The sequence below is a fragment of the Limanda limanda genome, chromosome 10, assembly GCF_963576545.1.
Source record: "Limanda limanda chromosome 10, fLimLim1.1, whole genome shotgun sequence".
Taxonomy (NCBI): domain Eukaryota; kingdom Metazoa; phylum Chordata; class Actinopteri; order Pleuronectiformes; family Pleuronectidae; genus Limanda; species Limanda limanda.
The window spans coordinates 5,434,386-5,452,956 of record NC_083645.1 but is presented as its reverse complement, the minus strand read 5'-3'; the positions used below and the strand labels follow the sequence as shown (position 1 = coordinate 5,452,956).

The 18,571-nt window shown below is 46.5% G+C and overlaps 38 non-coding genes across 38 annotated transcripts; all 38 read right to left on the bottom strand.

The window, feature by feature from the left end:
- Positions 1–173: 173 nt before the first annotated feature.
- Positions 174–280, bottom strand: LOC133012629 (U6 spliceosomal RNA). The gene has a single exon (XR_009681075.1). It is a non-coding gene; the product is annotated as a U6 spliceosomal RNA (small nuclear RNA).
- A 293-nt stretch (positions 281–573) lies between these two features.
- Positions 574–680, bottom strand: LOC133012956 (U6 spliceosomal RNA). Its single transcript, XR_009681383.1, has one exon. It is a non-coding gene; the product is annotated as a U6 spliceosomal RNA (small nuclear RNA).
- A 294-nt stretch (positions 681–974) lies between these two features.
- On the bottom strand, positions 975–1,081 carry LOC133012700 (U6 spliceosomal RNA). Its single transcript, XR_009681142.1, has one exon. It is a non-coding gene; the product is annotated as a U6 spliceosomal RNA (small nuclear RNA).
- A 293-nt stretch (positions 1,082–1,374) lies between these two features.
- Positions 1,375–1,481, bottom strand: LOC133012938 (U6 spliceosomal RNA). The gene has a single exon (XR_009681366.1). It is a non-coding gene; the product is annotated as a U6 spliceosomal RNA (small nuclear RNA).
- A 296-nt stretch (positions 1,482–1,777) lies between these two features.
- Positions 1,778–1,884, bottom strand: LOC133012893 (U6 spliceosomal RNA). The gene has a single exon (XR_009681324.1). It is a non-coding gene; the product is annotated as a U6 spliceosomal RNA (small nuclear RNA).
- A 294-nt stretch (positions 1,885–2,178) lies between these two features.
- On the bottom strand, positions 2,179–2,285 carry LOC133012925 (U6 spliceosomal RNA). Its single transcript, XR_009681354.1, has one exon. It is a non-coding gene; the product is annotated as a U6 spliceosomal RNA (small nuclear RNA).
- A 296-nt stretch (positions 2,286–2,581) lies between these two features.
- Positions 2,582–2,688, bottom strand: LOC133012776 (U6 spliceosomal RNA). The gene has a single exon (XR_009681213.1). It is a non-coding gene; the product is annotated as a U6 spliceosomal RNA (small nuclear RNA).
- A 3,664-nt stretch (positions 2,689–6,352) lies between these two features.
- On the bottom strand, positions 6,353–6,459 carry LOC133012806 (U6 spliceosomal RNA). The gene has a single exon (XR_009681242.1). It is a non-coding gene; the product is annotated as a U6 spliceosomal RNA (small nuclear RNA).
- Positions 6,460–6,756: 297 nt separating this feature from the next.
- On the bottom strand, positions 6,757–6,863 carry LOC133012451 (U6 spliceosomal RNA). Its single transcript, XR_009680909.1, has one exon. It is a non-coding gene; the product is annotated as a U6 spliceosomal RNA (small nuclear RNA).
- A 294-nt stretch (positions 6,864–7,157) lies between these two features.
- Positions 7,158–7,264, bottom strand: LOC133012542 (U6 spliceosomal RNA). The gene has a single exon (XR_009680994.1). It is a non-coding gene; the product is annotated as a U6 spliceosomal RNA (small nuclear RNA).
- Positions 7,265–7,560: 296 nt separating this feature from the next.
- On the bottom strand, positions 7,561–7,667 carry LOC133012815 (U6 spliceosomal RNA). The gene has a single exon (XR_009681250.1). It is a non-coding gene; the product is annotated as a U6 spliceosomal RNA (small nuclear RNA).
- Positions 7,668–7,961: 294 nt separating this feature from the next.
- Positions 7,962–8,068, bottom strand: LOC133012985 (U6 spliceosomal RNA). The gene has a single exon (XR_009681409.1). It is a non-coding gene; the product is annotated as a U6 spliceosomal RNA (small nuclear RNA).
- A 294-nt stretch (positions 8,069–8,362) lies between these two features.
- Positions 8,363–8,469, bottom strand: LOC133012628 (U6 spliceosomal RNA). Its single transcript, XR_009681074.1, has one exon. It is a non-coding gene; the product is annotated as a U6 spliceosomal RNA (small nuclear RNA).
- A 294-nt stretch (positions 8,470–8,763) lies between these two features.
- LOC133012699 (U6 spliceosomal RNA) lies at positions 8,764–8,870 on the bottom strand. The gene has a single exon (XR_009681141.1). It is a non-coding gene; the product is annotated as a U6 spliceosomal RNA (small nuclear RNA).
- A 294-nt stretch (positions 8,871–9,164) lies between these two features.
- On the bottom strand, positions 9,165–9,271 carry LOC133012556 (U6 spliceosomal RNA). Its single transcript, XR_009681007.1, has one exon. It is a non-coding gene; the product is annotated as a U6 spliceosomal RNA (small nuclear RNA).
- A 294-nt stretch (positions 9,272–9,565) lies between these two features.
- LOC133012698 (U6 spliceosomal RNA) lies at positions 9,566–9,672 on the bottom strand. Its single transcript, XR_009681140.1, has one exon. It is a non-coding gene; the product is annotated as a U6 spliceosomal RNA (small nuclear RNA).
- A 294-nt stretch (positions 9,673–9,966) lies between these two features.
- Positions 9,967–10,073, bottom strand: LOC133012555 (U6 spliceosomal RNA). The gene has a single exon (XR_009681006.1). It is a non-coding gene; the product is annotated as a U6 spliceosomal RNA (small nuclear RNA).
- A 294-nt stretch (positions 10,074–10,367) lies between these two features.
- On the bottom strand, positions 10,368–10,474 carry LOC133012697 (U6 spliceosomal RNA). Its single transcript, XR_009681139.1, has one exon. It is a non-coding gene; the product is annotated as a U6 spliceosomal RNA (small nuclear RNA).
- Positions 10,475–10,768: 294 nt separating this feature from the next.
- LOC133012588 (U6 spliceosomal RNA) lies at positions 10,769–10,875 on the bottom strand. The gene has a single exon (XR_009681037.1). It is a non-coding gene; the product is annotated as a U6 spliceosomal RNA (small nuclear RNA).
- A 294-nt stretch (positions 10,876–11,169) lies between these two features.
- On the bottom strand, positions 11,170–11,276 carry LOC133012627 (U6 spliceosomal RNA). Its single transcript, XR_009681073.1, has one exon. It is a non-coding gene; the product is annotated as a U6 spliceosomal RNA (small nuclear RNA).
- A 294-nt stretch (positions 11,277–11,570) lies between these two features.
- LOC133012658 (U6 spliceosomal RNA) lies at positions 11,571–11,677 on the bottom strand. Its single transcript, XR_009681102.1, has one exon. It is a non-coding gene; the product is annotated as a U6 spliceosomal RNA (small nuclear RNA).
- A 295-nt stretch (positions 11,678–11,972) lies between these two features.
- Positions 11,973–12,079, bottom strand: LOC133012886 (U6 spliceosomal RNA). Its single transcript, XR_009681317.1, has one exon. It is a non-coding gene; the product is annotated as a U6 spliceosomal RNA (small nuclear RNA).
- A 294-nt stretch (positions 12,080–12,373) lies between these two features.
- Positions 12,374–12,480, bottom strand: LOC133012914 (U6 spliceosomal RNA). The gene has a single exon (XR_009681343.1). It is a non-coding gene; the product is annotated as a U6 spliceosomal RNA (small nuclear RNA).
- Positions 12,481–12,776: 296 nt separating this feature from the next.
- Positions 12,777–12,883, bottom strand: LOC133012626 (U6 spliceosomal RNA). Its single transcript, XR_009681072.1, has one exon. It is a non-coding gene; the product is annotated as a U6 spliceosomal RNA (small nuclear RNA).
- A 294-nt stretch (positions 12,884–13,177) lies between these two features.
- LOC133012955 (U6 spliceosomal RNA) lies at positions 13,178–13,284 on the bottom strand. The gene has a single exon (XR_009681382.1). It is a non-coding gene; the product is annotated as a U6 spliceosomal RNA (small nuclear RNA).
- Positions 13,285–13,578: 294 nt separating this feature from the next.
- Positions 13,579–13,685, bottom strand: LOC133012940 (U6 spliceosomal RNA). Its single transcript, XR_009681368.1, has one exon. It is a non-coding gene; the product is annotated as a U6 spliceosomal RNA (small nuclear RNA).
- A 293-nt stretch (positions 13,686–13,978) lies between these two features.
- LOC133012902 (U6 spliceosomal RNA) lies at positions 13,979–14,085 on the bottom strand. Its single transcript, XR_009681332.1, has one exon. It is a non-coding gene; the product is annotated as a U6 spliceosomal RNA (small nuclear RNA).
- A 296-nt stretch (positions 14,086–14,381) lies between these two features.
- On the bottom strand, positions 14,382–14,488 carry LOC133012892 (U6 spliceosomal RNA). Its single transcript, XR_009681323.1, has one exon. It is a non-coding gene; the product is annotated as a U6 spliceosomal RNA (small nuclear RNA).
- A 294-nt stretch (positions 14,489–14,782) lies between these two features.
- On the bottom strand, positions 14,783–14,889 carry LOC133012890 (U6 spliceosomal RNA). The gene has a single exon (XR_009681321.1). It is a non-coding gene; the product is annotated as a U6 spliceosomal RNA (small nuclear RNA).
- A 296-nt stretch (positions 14,890–15,185) lies between these two features.
- Positions 15,186–15,292, bottom strand: LOC133012953 (U6 spliceosomal RNA). Its single transcript, XR_009681380.1, has one exon. It is a non-coding gene; the product is annotated as a U6 spliceosomal RNA (small nuclear RNA).
- Positions 15,293–15,584: 292 nt separating this feature from the next.
- Positions 15,585–15,691, bottom strand: LOC133012805 (U6 spliceosomal RNA). The gene has a single exon (XR_009681241.1). It is a non-coding gene; the product is annotated as a U6 spliceosomal RNA (small nuclear RNA).
- Positions 15,692–15,988: 297 nt separating this feature from the next.
- Positions 15,989–16,095, bottom strand: LOC133012541 (U6 spliceosomal RNA). Its single transcript, XR_009680993.1, has one exon. It is a non-coding gene; the product is annotated as a U6 spliceosomal RNA (small nuclear RNA).
- Positions 16,096–16,391: 296 nt separating this feature from the next.
- On the bottom strand, positions 16,392–16,498 carry LOC133012366 (U6 spliceosomal RNA). The gene has a single exon (XR_009680829.1). It is a non-coding gene; the product is annotated as a U6 spliceosomal RNA (small nuclear RNA).
- Positions 16,499–16,792: 294 nt separating this feature from the next.
- LOC133012660 (U6 spliceosomal RNA) lies at positions 16,793–16,899 on the bottom strand. Its single transcript, XR_009681104.1, has one exon. It is a non-coding gene; the product is annotated as a U6 spliceosomal RNA (small nuclear RNA).
- Positions 16,900–17,196: 297 nt separating this feature from the next.
- Positions 17,197–17,303, bottom strand: LOC133012928 (U6 spliceosomal RNA). The gene has a single exon (XR_009681357.1). It is a non-coding gene; the product is annotated as a U6 spliceosomal RNA (small nuclear RNA).
- A 294-nt stretch (positions 17,304–17,597) lies between these two features.
- LOC133012625 (U6 spliceosomal RNA) lies at positions 17,598–17,704 on the bottom strand. Its single transcript, XR_009681071.1, has one exon. It is a non-coding gene; the product is annotated as a U6 spliceosomal RNA (small nuclear RNA).
- Positions 17,705–17,998: 294 nt separating this feature from the next.
- Positions 17,999–18,105, bottom strand: LOC133012696 (U6 spliceosomal RNA). Its single transcript, XR_009681138.1, has one exon. It is a non-coding gene; the product is annotated as a U6 spliceosomal RNA (small nuclear RNA).
- Positions 18,106–18,399: 294 nt separating this feature from the next.
- LOC133012554 (U6 spliceosomal RNA) lies at positions 18,400–18,506 on the bottom strand. Its single transcript, XR_009681005.1, has one exon. It is a non-coding gene; the product is annotated as a U6 spliceosomal RNA (small nuclear RNA).
- Positions 18,507–18,571: the final 65 nt, after the last annotated feature.

Here is an 18,571-nt window from a genome sequence, read left to right as displayed (position 1 = left end):
ATCACTGGCCTCTCTCTAACGATCACCGATACATTGAAAATGGCTACAAATCCGTCCAGTTTGTACCTTGTGAATTCATAAAGAGGCTCAGAGTAAAGCCTCCTGGAACACAGATAAGCGGAAGATTCCTAGAAAAGGATGAAGTAGCCTTGTGCCAAAGTCATTTTTGGACCAAAATATGGAAACGCTTCACGAATTTTCGTGTCATCCTTTCGCAGGGGCCATGCTAATCTTCTCTGTATCGTATCCAATTTATTATATGTACTGCTGAAGCAAGTACAGGTTTTTCCCTGCAGTGGTGCCTGTATATTCCCCCATCAGGTGAGTGGACCCTTTGCTACGGTCAAAAAAGGAAGGAGGCTAAACTTTGGTCACACCCATTGTGGGAAATATGGTTTCGCATTACTGGCCTCTCTCTAACGATCACTGATACATTAAAAATGGCTACAAATCCTTCCAGTTTGTACCTGTGAATTCATATAGAGGCTCAGAGTAAAGCCTCCTGGAACACAGATAAGCGGAAGATTCCTAGAAAAGGATGAAGTAGCCTTGTGCCAAAGTCATTTTTGGACCAAAATATGGAAACGCTTCACGAATTTTCGTGTCATCCTTTCGCAGGGGCCATGCTAATCTTCTCTGTATCGCATCCAATTTATTATATGTACTGCTGAAGCAAGTACAGGTTTTTCCCTGCAGTGGTGCCTGTATATTCCCCCATCAGGTGAGTGGACCCTTTGCTACGGTCAAAAAAGGAAGGAGGCTAAACTTTGGTCACACCCATTGTGGGAAATATGGTTTCGCATTACTGGCCTCGCTCTAACGATCACTGATACATTAAAAATGGCTACAAATCCTTCCAGTTTGTACCTGTGAATTCATAAAGAGGCTCAGAGTAAAGCCTCCTGGAACACAGATAAGCAGAAGATTCCTAGAAAAGGATGAAAGTAGCCTTGTGCCAAAGTCATTTTTGGACCAAAATATGGAAACGCTTCACGAATTTGCGTGTCATCCTTTCGCAGGGGCCATGCTAATCTTCTCTGTATCGTATCCAATTTATTATATGTACTGCCGGAGCAAGTACAGGTGTTTCCCTGCAGTGGTGCCTGTATATTCCCCCATCAGGTGAGTGGACCCTTTGCTACGGTCAAAAAAGGAAGGAGGCTAAACTTTGGTCACACCCATTGTGGGAAATATGGTTTCGCATTACTGGCCTCGCTCTAACGATCACTGATACATTAAAAATGGCTACAAATCCTTCCAGTTTGTACCTGTGAATTCATAAAGAGGCTCAGAGTAAAGCCTCCTGGAACACAGATAAGCAGAAGATTCCTAGAAAAGGATGAAGTAGCCTTGTGCCAAAGTCATTTTTGGACCAAAATATGGAAACGCTTCACGAATTTGCGTGTCATCCTTTCGCAGGGGCCATGCTAATCTTCTCTGTATCGTATCCAATTTATTATATGTACTGCCGAAGCAAGTACAGGTTTTTCCCTGCAGTGGTGCCTGTATATATTCCCCCATCAGGTGAGTGGACCCTTTGCTACGGTCAAAAAAGGAAGGAGGCTAAACTTTGGTCACATCCATTGTGGGAAATATGGTTTCGCATTCCTGGCCTCGCTCTAACGATCACTGATACATTAAAAATGGCTACAAATCCTTCCAGTTTGTACCTGTGAATTCATAAAGAGGCTCAGAGTAAAGCCTCCTGGAACACAGATAAGCAGAAGATTCCTAGAAAAGGATGAAAGTAGCCTTGTGACAAAGTCATTTTTGGACCAAAATATGGAAACGCTTCACGAATTTGCGTGTCATCCTTTCGCAGGGGCCATGCTGATCTTCTCTGTATCGTATCCAATTTATTATATGTACTGCCGGAGCAAGTACAGGTGTTGCCCTGCAGTGGTGCCTGTATATTCCCCCATCAGGTGAGTGGACCCTTTGCTACGGTCAAAAAAGGAAGGAGGCTAAACTTTGGTCACACCCATTGTGGGAAATATGGTTTCGCATCACTGGCCTCTCTCTAACGATCACCGATACATTGAAAATGGCTACAAATCCTTCCAGTTTGTACCGTGTGAATTCATAAAGAGGCTCAGAGTAAAGCCTCCTGGAACACAGATAAGCGGAAGATTCCTAGAAAAGAATGAAGTAGCCTTGTGCCAAAGTCATTTTTGGACCAAAATATGGAAACGCTTCACGAATTTGCGTGTCATCCTTTCGCAGGGGCCATGCTAATCTTCTCTGTATCGTATCCAATTTATTATATGTACTGCCGAAGCAAGTACAGGTTTTTCCCTGCAGTGGTGCCTGTATATATTCCCCCATCAGGTGAGTGGACCCTTTGCTACGGTCAAAAAAGGAAGGAGGCTAAACTTTGGTCACACCCATTGTGGGAAATATGGTTTCGCATTACTGGCCTCACTCTAACGATCACTGATACATTAAAAATGGCTACAAATCCTTCCAGTTTGTACCTGTGAATTCATAAAGAGGCTCAGAATAAAGCCTCCTGGAACACAGATAAGCGGAAGATTCCTAGAAAAGGATGAAAGTAGCCTTGTGCCAAAGTCATTTTTGGACCAAAATATGGAAATGCTTCACGAATTTGCGTGTCATCCTTTCGCAGGGGCCATGCTAATCTTCTCTGTATCGTATCCAATTTATTATATGTACTGCCGGAGCAAGTACAGGTGTTTCCCTGCAGTGGTGCCTGTATATTCCCCCATCAGGTGAGTGGACCCTTTGCTACGGTCAAAAAAGGAAGGAGGCTAAACTTTGGTCACACCCATTGTGGGAAATATGGTTTCGCATCACTCTCCTGGAACCATCACCTTATCGTGGTGGAGAGGTTTGCGTGTCCCTGTGAACCTGAGGGCTGTGTTGTCTGGAGCCTTGTGCTCCTGGTAGGGTCTCTCATGGCAGAGTGGTCTCAGGTGAGGGGCCAGACTAAGAATGGTTCAAAAACCCTCAATGAATATCGTTACAAGAGGAGATGGGACCCAGCCCGGAGGAAGCCCGGGGCCCCCGTCTGGAGCTAGGCCCAGACGGAGGGCTCGATGGCGAGCGCCTGGTGGCCGGGTTTGCCACGGAGCCCGGTCGGGCACAGCCCGAACAAACTACGTGGCACCCCCCCTCTCTTCATCTCATGGGCCCACCACCTGTGGGAAGACCCGTTGGGGTCGGGTGCGCAGCCACATGGGTGGCAGCGAAGGTCAGGGGTCTCGACGGACCAGACCCGGGCGGCAGAAGCTGGCTCTGGGGACGTGGAACGTCACCTCGCTGTGGGGAAAGGAGCCGGAGCTTGTGAGGGAGGTGGAGCGCTACCAGTTAGATCTGGTGGGGCTTACCTCCACGCACAGTCTCGGCTCTGGTACCGTACTCCTGGATAAGGGTTGGACTCTATTCTTCTCCGGAGTTGCCAAGGGCGTGAGGCGCCGGGCGGGTGTGGGGATACTCATAAATCCCCGGCTGAGCGCCGCGGTGTTGGAGTTTACCCCGGTAGACGAGAGGGTCGCCTCCCTGCGCCTAAGGGTTGTAGGGGGGAAAACTCTGACTGTTGTTTGTGCGTATGCACCAAACAGCAGCTCAGAGTACTCGGCCTTCTTGGAGACCCTGAATGGAGTCCTGCATGGGGCTCCAGTAGGGGACTCCGTAGTTCTGCTGGGTGACTTCAACGCCCACGTGGGCAACGATGGAGATACCTGGAGAGGCGTGGTGGGGAGGAACGGCCTCCCTGATCTGAACCCGAGCGGTCGTTTGTTATTGGACTTCTGTGCTAGTCATGGATTATCCATAACAAACACCATGTTCGAACATAAGGGTGCTCATAAGTGTACCTGGTACCAGAGTACCCTAGGCCGAAGATCAATGATCGATTTTGTGATCGTGTCATCTGATCTGAGGCCGCATGTTTTGGACACTCGGGTAAAGAGAGGGGCGGAACTGTCAACCGACCACCATCTGGTTGTGAGTTGGATCAGGGAATGGGGGAAATTTCCGGATAGACCTGGTAAGCCCAAACGAGTAGTGCGGGTGAACTGGGAACGTCTGGAGGAGGCCCCCGTCCTAGGTATCTTCAACTCACACCTCCGGCGGAGTTTTTCTGGCATTCCTGTGGAGGTTGGGGACATTGAGCCGGAGTGGGCGGTGTTCAAAGCCTCCATTGCTGAAGCTGCGGCGGCTAGCTGTGGCCTCAGGGTCTTAGGTTCCTCAAGGGGCGGTAACCCTCGGACACCGTGGTGGACACTGGTGGTCAGGGAAGCCGTCCGATTGAAGAAGGAGGCCTTCCGGGATATGATATCCTGGAGGACTCCTGACTCGGTTGCAGGGTACCGACAGGCCCGAAGGGCTGCAGCTGCTGCCGTGTCGGAGGCTAAGCAGCGGGTGTGGGAGAAGTTCGGAGAGGTCATGGAGAAGGACTTTCGGTCGGCACCAAAGTGTTTCTGGAAGACCATCCGGCACCTCAGGAGGGGGAAACGGGGAACCATCCAAGCTGTGTACAGTAAGGATGGGACTCTGTTGACCTCAACTGAGGAGGTCGTCGGACGTTGGAAGGAACACTTTGAGGAACTCCTGAATCCGAATAACACGCCCTCTATGTTGGAGGCAGAGCTCGAGGTTGATGGTGTTTCGTCGTCAATTTCCCTGGTGGAGGTCACTGAGGTAGTCAAACATCTCCGCAGTGGCAAAGCCCCAGGGATTGATGAGATCCAGCCAGAAATGCTAAAGGCTCTGGGTGTTGAGGGGCTGTCATGGTTGACACGCCTATTCAACATCGCGTGGGAGTCGGGTACAGTGCCAAAGGAGTGGCAAACCGGGGTGGTGGTTCCCCTGTTCAAAAAGGGGGACCAGAGAGTGTGTACCAATTATCGGGGTATCACACTTCTCAGCCTCCCTGGTAAAGTCTACTCCAAGGTGCTGGAAAGGAGGGTTCGGCCGATCGTCGAACCTCAGATTGAAGAGGAACAATGCGGTTTTCGCCCCGGACGTGGAACTACGGACCAGCTCTTCACTCTCGCAAGGATCCTGGAGGGGGCCTGGGAGTATGCCCATCCGGTCCACTTGTGTTTTGTGGATCTGGAGAAGGCGTATGACCGGGTCCCCCGGGAGAAACTGTGGGAGGTGCTGCGGGAGTATGGGGTAAGGGGGTCTCTCCTCAGGGCCATCCAATCCCTGTACTCCCAAAGCGAGAGCTGTGTTCGGGTCCTCGGCAGCCAGTCAGTTTCGTTCTCAGTGGGTGCTGGTCTCCGCCAGGGCTGCGCCTTGTCACCAATCCTGTTTGTGATATACATGGACAGGATATCGAGGCGTAGTCGTGGTGGGGAGGGGTTGCAGTTCGGTGGTCTGAGGATCTCGTCACTGCTTTTTGCGGATGATGTGGTCCTCATTGGATCATCGGCTTGTGACCTTCAGCACTCACTGGATCGGCTGGCGGCCGAGTGTGAAGCGGCTGGGATGAGGATCAGCACCACTAAATCTGAGGCCATGACTCTTAGCAGGAAACCGATGGATTGCTTACTCCGGGTAGGAAATGAGTCCTTAGCCCAAGTGAAGGAGTTCAAGTACCTCGGGGTCTTGTTCGCGAGTGAGGGTACTATGGAGCGTGAGATTGGCCGGAGAATCGGAGCAGCGGGGGCGGTATTGCGTTCGCTTTACCGCACCGTTGTAACGAAAAGAGAGCTGAGCCGCAAGGCAAAGCTCTCGATCTACCGGTCGATCTTCGTTCCTATCCTCACCTATGGTCATGAGGGCTGGGTGATGACCGAAAGGACGAGATCGCGGGTACAAGCGGCCGAGATGAGTTTTCTCAGAAGGGTGGCTGGCGTCTCCCTTAGAGATAGGGTGAGAAGCTCAGTCATCCGTGAGGGACTCGGATTAGAGCCGCTGCTCCTTTACTTAGAAAGGAGTCAGCTGAGGTGGTTCGGGCATCTGGTAAGGATGCCCACTGGGCGCCTCCCTTGGGAGGTGTTTCAGGCACGTCCAGTGGGGAGGAGACCTCGGGGAAGACCCAGGACTAGGTGGAGAGATTATATCTCAACACTGGCCTGGGAACGCCTCGGGATCCCCCCGTCAGAGCTGGTCAATGTGGCCCGGGAAAGGGAAGTCTGGGGCCCCCTGCTTGAGCTGCTCCCCCCGCGACCCGACCCCGGATAAGCGGATGAAGATGAGAAGGAGATGAGATCACTGGCCTCTCTCTAACGATCACCGATACATTGAAAATGGCTACAAATCCGTCCAGTTTGTACCGTGTGAATTCATAAAGAGGCTCAGAGTAAAGCCTCCTGGAACATAGATAAGCGGAAGGTTCCTAGAAAAGGATGAAGTAGCCTTGTGCCAAAGTCATTTTTGGACCAAAATATGGAAACGCTTCACGAATTTGCGTGTCATCCTTTCACAGGGGCCATGCTAATCTTCTCTGTATCGTATCCAATTTATTATATGTACTGCCGAAGCAAGTACAGGTTTTTCCCTGGAGTGGTGCCTGTATATATTCCCCCATCAGGTGAGTGGACCCTTTGCTACGGTCAAAAAAGGAAGGAGGCTAAACTTTGGTCACACCCATTGTGGGAAATATGGTTTCGCATCACTGGCCTCTCTCTAACGATCACTGATACATTGAAAATGGCTACAAATCTGTCCAGTTTGTACCTTGTGAATTCATAAAGAGGCTCAGAGTAAAGCCTCCTGGAACACAGATAAGTGGAAGATTCCTTGAAAAGGAGGAAAGTAGCCTTGTGCCAAAGTCATTTTTGGACCAAAATATGGAAACGCTTCACGAATTTGCGTGTCATCCTTTCGCAGGGGCCATGCTAATCTTCTCTGTATCGTATCCAATTCATTATATGTACTGGCTGTGCAAGTAAAGGTGTTTCCCTGCAGTGGTGCCTGTATATTCCCCCATCAGGTGAGTGGACCCTTTGCTACGGTCAAAAAAGGAAGGAGGCTAAACTTTGGTCACACCCATTGTGGGAAATATGGTTTCGCATCACTGGCCTCTCTCTAACGATCACCGATATATTGAAAATGGCTACAAATCCGTCCAGTGTGTACCGTGTGAATTCATAAAGAGGCTCAGAGTAAAGCCTCCTGGAACACAGATAAGCGGAAGATTCCTAGAAAAGGATGAAGTAGCTTTGTGCCAAAGTCATTTTTGGACCAAAATATGGAAACGCTTCACGAATTTTCGTGTCATCCTTTCGCAGGGGCCATGCTAATCTTCTCTGTATCGTATCCAATTTATTATATGTACTGCCGAAGCAAGTACAGGTTTTCCCCTGGAGTGGTGCCTGTATATATTCCCCCATCAGGTGAGTGGACCCTTTGCTACGGTCAAAAAAGGAAGGAGGCTAAACTTTGGTCACACCCATTGTGGGAAATATGGTTTCGCATCACTGGCCTCTCTCTAACGATCACCGATACATTGAAAATGGCTACAAATCTGTCCAGTTTGTACCGTGTGAATTCATAAAGAGGCTCAGAGTAAAGCCTCCTGGAACACAGATAAGTGGAAGATTCCTAGAAAAGGATGAAGTAGCCTTGTGCCAAAGTCATTTTTTGACCAAAATATGGAAACGCTTCACGAATTTGCGTGCCATCCTTTCGCAGGGGCCATGCTAATCTTCTCTGTATCGTATCCAATTTATTATATGTACTGCCGAAGCAAGTACAGGTTTTCCCCTGCAGTGGTGCCTGTATATTCCCCCATCAGGTGAGTGGACCCTTTGCTACGGTCAAAAAAGGAAAGAGGCTAAACTTTGGTCACACCCATTGTGGGAAATATGGTTTCGCATCACTGGCCTCTCTCTAACGATCACCGATACATTGAAAATGGCTACAAATCCGTCCAGTTTGTACCGTGTGAATTCATAAAGAGGCTCAGAGTAAAGCCTCCTGGAACACAGATAAGCGGAAGATTCCTAGAAAAGGATGAAGTAGCCTTGTGCCAAAGTCATTTTTGGACCAAAATATGGAAACGCTTCACGAATTTGCGTGTCATCCTTTCGCAGGGGCCATGCTAATCTTCTCTGTATCATATCCAACTTATTATATGTACTGCCGGAGCAAGTACAGGTGTTTCCCTGCAGTGGTGCCTGTATATTCCCCCATCAGGTGAGTGGACCCTTTGCTACGGTCAAAAAAGGAAGGAGGCTAAACTTTGGTCACACCCATTGTGGGAAATATGGTTTCGCATCACTGGCCTCTCTCTAACGATCACCGATACATTGAAAATGGCTACAAATCCGTTCAGTTTGTACCGTGTGAATTCATAAAGAGGCTCAGAGTAAAGCCTCCTGGAACACAGATAAGCGGAAGATTCCTAGAAAAGGATGAAGTAGCCTTGTGCCAAAGTCATTTTTGGACCAAAATATGGAAACGCTTCACGAATTTTCGTGTCATCCTTTCGCAGGGGCCATGCTAATCTTCTCTGTATCGTATCCAATTTATTATATGTACTGCTGAAGCAAGTACAGGTTTTTCCCTGCAGTGGTGCCTGTATATTCCCCCATCAGGTGAGTGGACCCTTTGCTACAGTCAAAAAAGGAAGGAGGCTAAACTTTGGTCACACCCATTGTGGGAAATATGGTTTCGCATTACTGGCCTCGCTCTAATGATCACTGATACATTAAAAATGGCTACAAATCCTTCCAGTTTGTACCTGTGAATTCATAAAGAGGCTCAGAGTAAAGCCTCCTGGAACACAGATAAGCAGAAGATTCCTAGAAAAGGATGAAAGTAGCCTTGTGCCAAAGTCATTTTTGGACCAAAATATGGAAACGCTTCACGAATTTGCGTGTCATCCTTTCGCAGGGGCCATGCTAATCTTCTCTGTATCGTATCCAATTTATTATATGTACTGCCGGAGCAAGTACAGGTGTTTCCCTGCAGTGGTGCCTGTATATTCCCCCATCAGGTGAGTGGACCCTTTGCTACGGTCAAAAAAGGAAGGAGGCTAAACCTTGGTCACACCCATTGTGGGAAATATGGTTTCGCATCACTGGCCTCTCTCTAACGATCACCGATACATTGAAAATGGCTACAAATCCGTCCAGTTTGTACCGTGTGAATTCATAAAGAGGCTCAGAGTAAAGCCTCCTGGAACACAGATAAGCGGAAGATTCCTAGAAAAGGATGAAGTAGCCTTGTGCCAAAGTCATTTTTGGACCAAAATATGGAAACGCTTCACGAATTTGCGTGTCATCCTTTCGCAGGGGCCATGCTAATCTTCTCTGTATCGTATCCAATTTATTATATGTACTGCTGAAGCAAGTACAGGTTTTTCCCTGCAGTGGTGCCTGTATATTCCCCCATCAGGTGAGTGGACCCTTTGCTACGGTCAAAAAAGGAAGGAGGCTAAACTTTGGTCACACCCATTGTGGGAAATATGGTTTCGCATTACTGGCCTCGCTCTAACGATCACTGATACATTAAAAATGGCTACAAATCCTGCCAGTTTGTACCTGTGAATTCATAAAGAGGCTCAGAGTAAAGCCTCCTGGAACACAGATAAGCAGAAGATTCCTAGAAAAGGATGAAAGTAGCCTTGTGACAAAGTCATTTTTGGACCAAAATATGGAAACGCTTCACGAATTTGCGTGTCATCCTTTCGCAGGGGCCATGCTAATCTTCTCTGTATCGTATCCAATTTATTATATGTACTGCCGGAGCAAGTACAGGTGTTTCCCTGCAGTGGTGCCTGTATATTCCCCCATCAGGTGAGTGGACCCTTTGCTACGGTCAAAAAAGGAAGGAGGCTAAACCTTGGTCACACCCATTGTGGGAAATATGGTTTCGCATCACTGGCCTCTCTCTAACGATCACCGATACATTGAAAATGGCTACAAATCCGTCCAGTTTGTACCGTGTGAATTCATAAAGAGGCTCAGAGTAAAGCCTCCTGGAACACAGATAAGCGGAAGATTCCTAGAAAAGGATGAAGTAGCCTTGTGCCAAAGTCATTTTTGGACCAAAATATGGAAACGCTTCACGAATTTGCGTGTCATCCTTTCGCAGGGGCCATGCTAATCTTCTCTGTATCGTATCCAATTTATTATATGTACTGCTGAAGCAAGTACAGGTTTTTCCCTGCAGTGGTGCCTGTATATTCCCCCATCAGGTGAGTGGACCCTTTGCTACGGTCAAAAAAGGAAGGAGGCTAAACTTTGGTCACACCCATTGTGGGAAATATGGTTTCGCATTACTGGCCTCGCTCTAACGATCACTGATACATTAAAAATGGCTACAAATCCTGCCAGTTTGTACCTGTGAATTCATAAAGAGGCTCAGAGTAAAGCCTCCTGGAACACAGATAAGCAGAAGATTCCTAGAAAAGGATGAAAGTAGCCTTGTGACAAAGTCATTTTTGGACCAAAATATGGAAACGCTTCACGAATTTGCGTGTCATCCTTTCGCAGGGGCCATGCTAATCTTCTCTGTATCGTATCCAATTTATTATATGTACTGCCGGAGCAAGTACAGGTGTTTCCCTGCAGTGGTGCCTGTATATTCCCCCATCAGGTGAGTGGACACTTTGCTACGGTCAAAAAAGGAAGGAGGCTAAACTTTTGTCACACCCATTGTGGGAAATATGGTTTCGCATTACTGGCCTCGCTCTAACGATCACTGATACATTAAAAATGGTTACAAATCCTTCCAGTTTGTACCTGTGAATTCATAAAGAGGCTCAGAGTAAAGCCTCCTTGAACACAGATAAGAAGAAGATTCCTAGAAAAGGATGAAAGTAGCCTTGTGACAAAGTCATTTTTGGACCAAAATATGGAAACGCTTCACGAATTTGCGTGTCATCCTTTCGCAGGGGCCATGCTAATCTTCTCTGTATCGTATCTAATTTATTATATGTACTGCCGGAGCAAGTACAGGTGTTGCCCTGCAGTGGTGCCTGTATATTCCCCCATCAGGTGAGTGGACCCTTTGCTACGGTCAAAAAAGGAAGGAGGCTAAACTTTGGTCACACCCATTGTGGAAAATATGGTTTCGCATCACTGGCCTCTCTCTAACGATCACCGATACATTGAAAATGGCTACAAATCCGTCCAGTTTGTACCTTGTGAATTCATAAAGAGGCTCAGAGTAAAGCCTCCTGGAACACAGATAAGCGGAAGATTCCTAGAAAAGGATGAAGTAGCCTTGTGCCAAAGTCATTTTTGGACCAAAATATGGAAACGCTTCACGAATTTTCGTGTCATCCTTTCGCAGGGGCCATGCTAATCTTCTCTGTATCGTATCCAATTTATTATATGTACTGCTGAAGCAAGTACAGGTTTTTCCCTGCAGTGGTGCCTGCATATTCCCCCATCAGGTGAGTGGACCCTTTGCTACGGTCAAAAAAGGAAGGAGGCTAAACTTTGGTCACACCCATTGTGGGAAATATGGTTTCGCATTACTGGCCTCTCTCTAACGATCACTGATACATTAAAAATGGCTACAAATCCTTCCAGTTTGTACCTGTGAATTCATATAGAGGCTCAGAGTAAAGCCTCCTGGAACACAGATAAGCAGAAGATTCCTAGAAAAGGATGAAAGTAGCCTTGTGACAAAGTCATTTTTGGACCAAAATATGGAAACTCTTCACGAATTTGCGTGTCATCCTTTCGCAGGGGCCATGCTAATCTTCTCTGTATCGTATCCAATTTATTATATGTACTGCCGGAGCAAGTACAGGTGTTGCCCTGCAGTGGTGCCTGTATATTCCCCCATCAGGTGAGTGGACCCTTTGCTACGGTCAAAAAAGGAAGGAGGCTAAACTTTGGTCACACCCATTGTGGGAAATATGGTTTCGCATCACTGGCCTCTCTCTAACGATCACCGATACATTGAAAATGGCTACAAATCCGTCCAGTTTGTACCGTGTGAATTCATACAGAGGCTCAGAGTAAAGCCTCCTGGAACACAGATAAGCAGAAGATTCCTAGAAAAGGATGAAAGTAGCCTTGTGACAAAGTCATTTTTGGACCAAAATATGGAAACGCTTCACGAATTTGCGTGTCATCCTTTCGCAGGGGCCATGCTAATCTTCTCTGTATCGTATCCAATTTATTATATGTACTGCCGGAGCAAATACAGGTGTTGCCCTGCAGTGGTGCCTGTATATTCCCCCATCAGGTGAGTGGACCCTTTGCTACGGTCAAAAAAGGAAGGAGGCTAAACTTTGGTCACACCCATTGTGGGAAATATGGTTTCACATCACTGGCCTCTCTCTAACGATCACCGATGCATTGAAAATGGCTACAAATCCGTCCAGGTTGTACCGTGTGAATTCATAAAGAGGCTCAGAGTAAAGCCTCCTGGAACACAGATAAGCGGAAGATTCCTAGAAAAGGATGAAGTAGCCTTGTGCCAAAGTCATTTCTGGACCAAAATATGGAAACGCTTCACGAATTTGCGTGTCATCCTTTCGCAGGGGCCATGCTAATCTTCTCTGTATCGTATCCAATTTATTATATGTACTGCCGAAGCAAGTACAGGTTTTTCCCTGCAGTGGTGCCTGTATATAATCCCCCATCAGGTGAGTGGACCCTTTGCTACGGTCAAAAAAGGAAGGAGGCTAAACTTTGGTCACACCCATTGTGGGAAATATGGTTTCGCATCACTGGCCTCTCTCTAACGATCACCGATACATTGAAAATGGCTACAAATCTGTCCAGTTTGTACCGTGTGAATTCATAAAGAGGCTCAGAGTAAAGCCTCCTGGAACACAGATAAGCGGAAGATTCCTAGAAAAGGATGAAGTAGCCTTGTGCCAAAGTCATTTTCGGACCAAAATATGGAAACGCTTCACGAATTTTCGTGTCATCCTTTCGCAGGGGCCATGCTAATCTTCTCTGTATCGTATCCAATTTATTATATGTACTGCTGAAGCAAGTACAGGATTTTCCCTGCAGTGGTGCCTGTTTATTCCCCCATCAGGTGAGTGGACCCTTTGCTACGGTCAAAAAAGGAAGGAGGCTAAACTTTGGTCACACCCATTGTGGGAAATATGGTTTCGCATCACTGGCCTCTCTCTAACGATCACCGATACATTGAAAATGGCTACAAATCCGTCCAGTTTGTACCGTGTGAATTCATAAAGAGGCTCAGAGTAAAGCCTCCTGGAACACAGATAAGCGGAAGATTCCTAGAAAAGGATGAAGTAGCCTTGTGCCAAAGTCATTTTTGGACCAAAATATGGAAACGCTTCACGAATTTTCGTGTCATCCTTTCGCAGGGGCCATGCTAATCTTCTCTGTATCGCATCCAATTTATTATATGTACTGCTGAAGCAAGTACAGGTTTTTCCCTGCAGTGGTGCCTGTATATTCCCCCATCAGGTGAGTGGACCCTTTGCTACGGTCAAAAAAGGAAGGAGGCTAAACTTTGGTCACACCCATTGTGGGAAATATGGTTTCGCATTACTGGCCTCGCTCTAACGATCACTGATACATTAAAAATGGCTACATATCCTTCCAGTTTGTACCTGTGAATTCATAAAGAGGCTCAGAGTAAAGCCTCCTGGAACACAGATAAGCAGAAGATTCCTAGAAAAGGATGAAAGTAGCCTTGTGCCAAAGTCATTTTTGGACCAAAATATGGAAACGCTTCACGAATTTGCGTGTCATCCTTTCGCAGGAGCCATGCTAATCTTCTCTGTATCGTATCCAATTTATTATATGTACTGCCGGAGCAAGTACAGGTGTTTCCCTGCAGTGGTGCCTGTATATTCCCCCATCAGGTGAGTGGACCCTTTGCTACGGTCAAAAAAGGAAGGAGGCTAAACTTTGGTCACACCCATTGTGGGAAATATGGTTTCGCATTACTGGCCTCGCTCTAACGATCACTGATACATTAAAAATGGCTACAAATCCTTCCAGTTTGTACCTGTGAATTCATAAAGAGGCTCAGAGTAAAGCCTCCTGGAACACAGATAAGCAGAAGATTCCTAGAAAAGGATGAAGTAGCCTTGTGCCAAAGTCATTTTTGGACCAAAATATGGAAACGCTTCACGAATTTGCGTGTCATCCTTTCGCAGGGGCCATGCTAATCTTCTCTGTATCGTATCCAATTTATTATATGTACTGCCGAAGCAAGTACAGGTTTTTCCCTGCAGTGGTGCCTGTATATATTCCCCCATCAGGTGAGTGGACCCTTTGCTACGGTCAAAAAAGGAAGGAGGCTAAACTTTGGTCACATCCATTGTGGGAAATATGGTTTCGCATTCCTGGCCTCGCTCTAACGATCACTGATACATTAAAAATGGCTACAAATCCTTCCAGTTTGTACCTGTGAATTCATAAAGAGGCTCAGAGTAAAGCCTCCTGGAACACAGATAAGCAGAAGATTCCTAGAAAAGGATGAAAGTAGCCTTGTGACAAAGTCATTTTTGGACCAAAATATGGAAACGCTTCACGAATTTGCGTGTCATCCTTTCGCAGGGGCCATGCTGATCTTCTCTGTATCGTATCCAATTTATTATATGTACTGCCGGAGCAAGTACAGGTGTTGCCCTGCAGTGGTGCCTGTATATTCCCCCATCAGGTGAGTGGACCCTTTGCTACGGTCAAAAAAGGAAGGAGGCTAAACTTTGGTCACACCCATTGTGGGAAATATGGTTTCGCATCACTGGCCTCTCTCTAACGATCACCGATACATTGAAAATGGCTACAAATCCTTCCAGTTTGTACCGTGTGAATTCATAAAGAGGCTCAGAGTAAAGCCTCCTGGAACACAGATAAGCGGAAGATTCCTAGAAAAGAATGAAGTAGCCTTGTGCCAAAGTCATTTTTGGACCAAAATATGGAAACGCTTCACGAATTTGCGTGTCATCCTTTCGCAGGGGCCATGCTAATCTTCTCTGTATCGTATCCAATTTATTATATGTACTGCCGAAGCAAGTACAGGTTTTTCCCTGCAGTGGTGCCTGTATATATTCCCCCATCAGGTGAGTGGACCCTTTGCTACGGTCAAAAAAGGAAGGAGGCTAAACTTTGGTCACACCCATTGTGGGAAATATGGTTTCGCATTACTGGCCTCACTCTAACGATCACTGATACATTAAAAATGGCTACAAATCCTTCCAGTTTGTACCTGTGAATTCATAAAGAGGCTCAGAATAAAGCCTCCTGGAACACAGATAAGCGGAAGATTCCTAGAAAAGGATGAAAGTAGCCTTGTGCCAAAGTCATTTTTGGACCAAAATATGGAAATGCTTCACGAATTTGCGTGTCATCTTTTCGCAGGGGCCATGCTAATCTTCTCTGTATCGTATCCAATTTATTATATGTACTGCCGGAGCAAGTACAGGTGTTTCCCTGCAGTGGTGCCTGTATATTCCCCCATCAGGTGAGTGGACCCTTTGCTACGGTCAAAAAAGGAAGGAGGCTAAACTTTGGTCACACCCATTGTGGGAAATATGGTTTCGCATCACTGGCCTCTCTCTAACGATCACCGATACATTGAAAATGGCTACAAATCCGTCCAGTTTGTACCGTGTGAATTCATAAAGAGGCTCAGAGTAAAGCCTCCTGGAACATAGATAAGCGGAAGGTTCCTAGAAAAGGATGAAGTAGCCTTGTGCCAGTCATTTTTGGACCAAAATATGGAAACGCTTCACGAATTTGCGTGTCATCCTTTCACAGGGGCCATGCTAATCTTCTCTGTATCGTATCCAATTTATTATATGTACTGCCGAAGCAAGTACAGGTTTTTCCCTGGAGTGGTGCCTGTATATATTCCCCCATCAGGTGAGTGGACCCTTTGCTACGGTCAAAAAAGGAAGGAGGCTAAACTTTGGTCACACCCATTGTGGGAAATATGGTTTCGCATCACTGGCCTCTCTCTAACGATCACTGATACATTGAAAATGGCTACAAATCTGTCCAGTTTGTACCTTGTGAATTCATAAAGAGGCTCAGAGTAAAGCCTCCTGGAACACAGATAAGTGGAAGATTCCTTGAAAAGGAGGAAAGTAGCCTTGTGCCAAAGTCATTTTTGGACCAAAATATGGAAACGCTTCACGAATTTTCGTGTCATCCTTTCGCAGGGGCCATGCTAATCTTCTCTGTATCGTATCCAATTTATTATATGTACTGCCGAAGCAAGTACAGGTTTTCCCCTGGAGTGGTGCCTGTATATATTCCCCCATCAGGTGAGTGGACCCTTTGCTACGGTCAAAAAAGGAAGGAGGCTAAACTTTGGTCACACCCATTGTGGGAAATATGGTTTCGCATCACTGGCCTCTCTCTAACGATCACCGATACATTGAAAATGGCTACAAATCTGTCCAGTTTGTACCGTGTGAATTCATAAAGAGGCTCAGAGTAAAGCCTCCTGGAACACAGATAAGTGGAAGATTCCTAGAAAAGGATGAAGTAGCCTTGTGCCAAAGTCATTTTTTGACCAAAATATGGAAACGCTTCACGAATTTGCGTGCCATCCTTTCGCAGGGGCCATGCTAATCTTCTCTGTGTCTTATCCAATTTATTATATGTACTGCCGAAGCAAGTACAGGTTTTCCCCTGCAGTGGTGCCTGTATATTCCCCCATCAGGTGAGTGGACCCTTTGCTACGGTCAAAAAAGGAAAGAGGCTAAACTTTGGTCACACCCATTGTGGGAAATATGGTTTCGCATCACTGGCCTCTCTCTAACGATCACCGATACATTGAAAATGGCTACAAATCCGTCCAGTTTGTACCGTGTGAATTCATAAAGAGGCTCAGAGTAAAGCCTCCTGGAACACAGATAAGCGGAAGATTCCTAGAAAAGGATGAAGTAGCCTTGTGCCAAAGTCATTTTTGGACCAAAATATGGAAACGCTTCACGAATTTGCGTGTCATCCTTTCGCAGGGGCCATGCTAATCTTCTCTGTATCATATCCAATTTATTATATGTACTGCCGAAGCAAGTACAGGTTTTTCCCTGGAGTGGTGCCTGTATATATTCCCCCATCAGGTGAGTGGACCCTTTGCTACGGTCAAAAAAGGAAGGAGGCTAAACTTTGGTCACACCCATTGTGGGAAATATGGTTTCGCATCACTGGCCTCTCTCTAACGATCACCGATACATTGAAAATGGCTACAAATCCTTCCAGTTTGTACCGTGGGAATTCATAAAGAGGCTCAGAGTAAAGCCTCCTGGAACACAGATAAGCGGAAGATTCCTAGAAAAGGATGAAAGTAGCCTTGTGCCAAAGTCATTTTTGGACCAAAATATGGAAACGCTTCACGAATTTGCGTGTCATCCTTTCGCAGGGGCCATGCTAATCTTCTCTGTATCGTATCCAACTTATTATATGTACTGCCGGAGCAAGTACAGGTGTTTCCCTGCAGTGGTGCCTGTATATTCCCCCATCAGGTGAGTGGACCCTTTGCTACGGTCAAAAAAGGAAGGAGGCTAAACTTTGGTCACACCCATTGTGGGAAATATGGTTTCGCATCACTGGCCTCTCTCTAACGATCACCGATACATTGAAAATGGCTACAAATCCGTTCAGTTTGTACCGTGTGAATTCATAAAGAGGCTCAGAGTAAAGCCTCCTGGAACACAGATAAGCGGAAGATTCCTAGAAAAGGATGAAGTAGCCTTGTGCCAAAGTCATTTTTGGACCAAAATATGGAAACGCTTCACGAATTTTCGTGTCATCCTTTCGCAGGGGCCATGCTAATCTTCTCTGTATCGTATCCAATTTATTATATGTACTGCTGAAGCAAGTACAGGTTTTTCCCTGCAGTGGTGCCTGTATATTCCCCCATCAGGTGAGTGGACCCTTTGCTACGGTCAAAAAAGGAAGGAGGCTAAACTTTGGTCACACCCATTGTGGGAAATATGGTTTCGCATTACTGGCCTCGCTCTAATGATCACTGATACATTAAAAATGGCTACAAATCCTTCCAGTTTGTACCTGTGAATTCATAAAGAGGCTCAGAGTAAAGCCTCCTGGAACACAGATAAGCAGAAGATTCCTAGAAAAGGATGAAAGTAGCCTTGTGCCAAAGTCATTTTTGGACCAAAATATGGAAACGCTTCACGAATTTGCGTGTCATCCTTTCGCAGGGGCCATGCTAATCTTCTCTGTATCGTATCCAATTTATTATATGTACTGCCGGAGCAAGTACAGGTGTTTCCCTGCAGTGGTGCCTGTATATTCCCCCATCAGGTGAGTGGACCCTTTGCTACGGTCAAAAAAGGAAGGAGGCTAAACCTTGGTCACACCCATTGTGGGAAATATGGTTTCGCATCACTGGCCTCTCTCTAACGATCACCGATACATTGAAAATGGCTACAAATCCGTCCAGTTTGTACCGTGTGAATTCATAAAGAGGCTCAGAGTAAAGCCTCCTGGAACACAGATAAGCGGAAGATTCCTAGAAAAGGATGAAGTAGCCTTGTGCCAAAGTCATTTTTGGACCAAAATATGGAAACGCTTCACGAATTTGCGTGTCATCCTTTCGCAGGGGCCATGCTAATCTTCTCTGTATCGTATCCAATTTATTATATGTACTGCTGAAGCAAGTACAGGTTTTTCCCTGCAGTGGTGCCTGTATATTCCCCCATCAGGTGAGTGGACCCTTTGCTACGGTC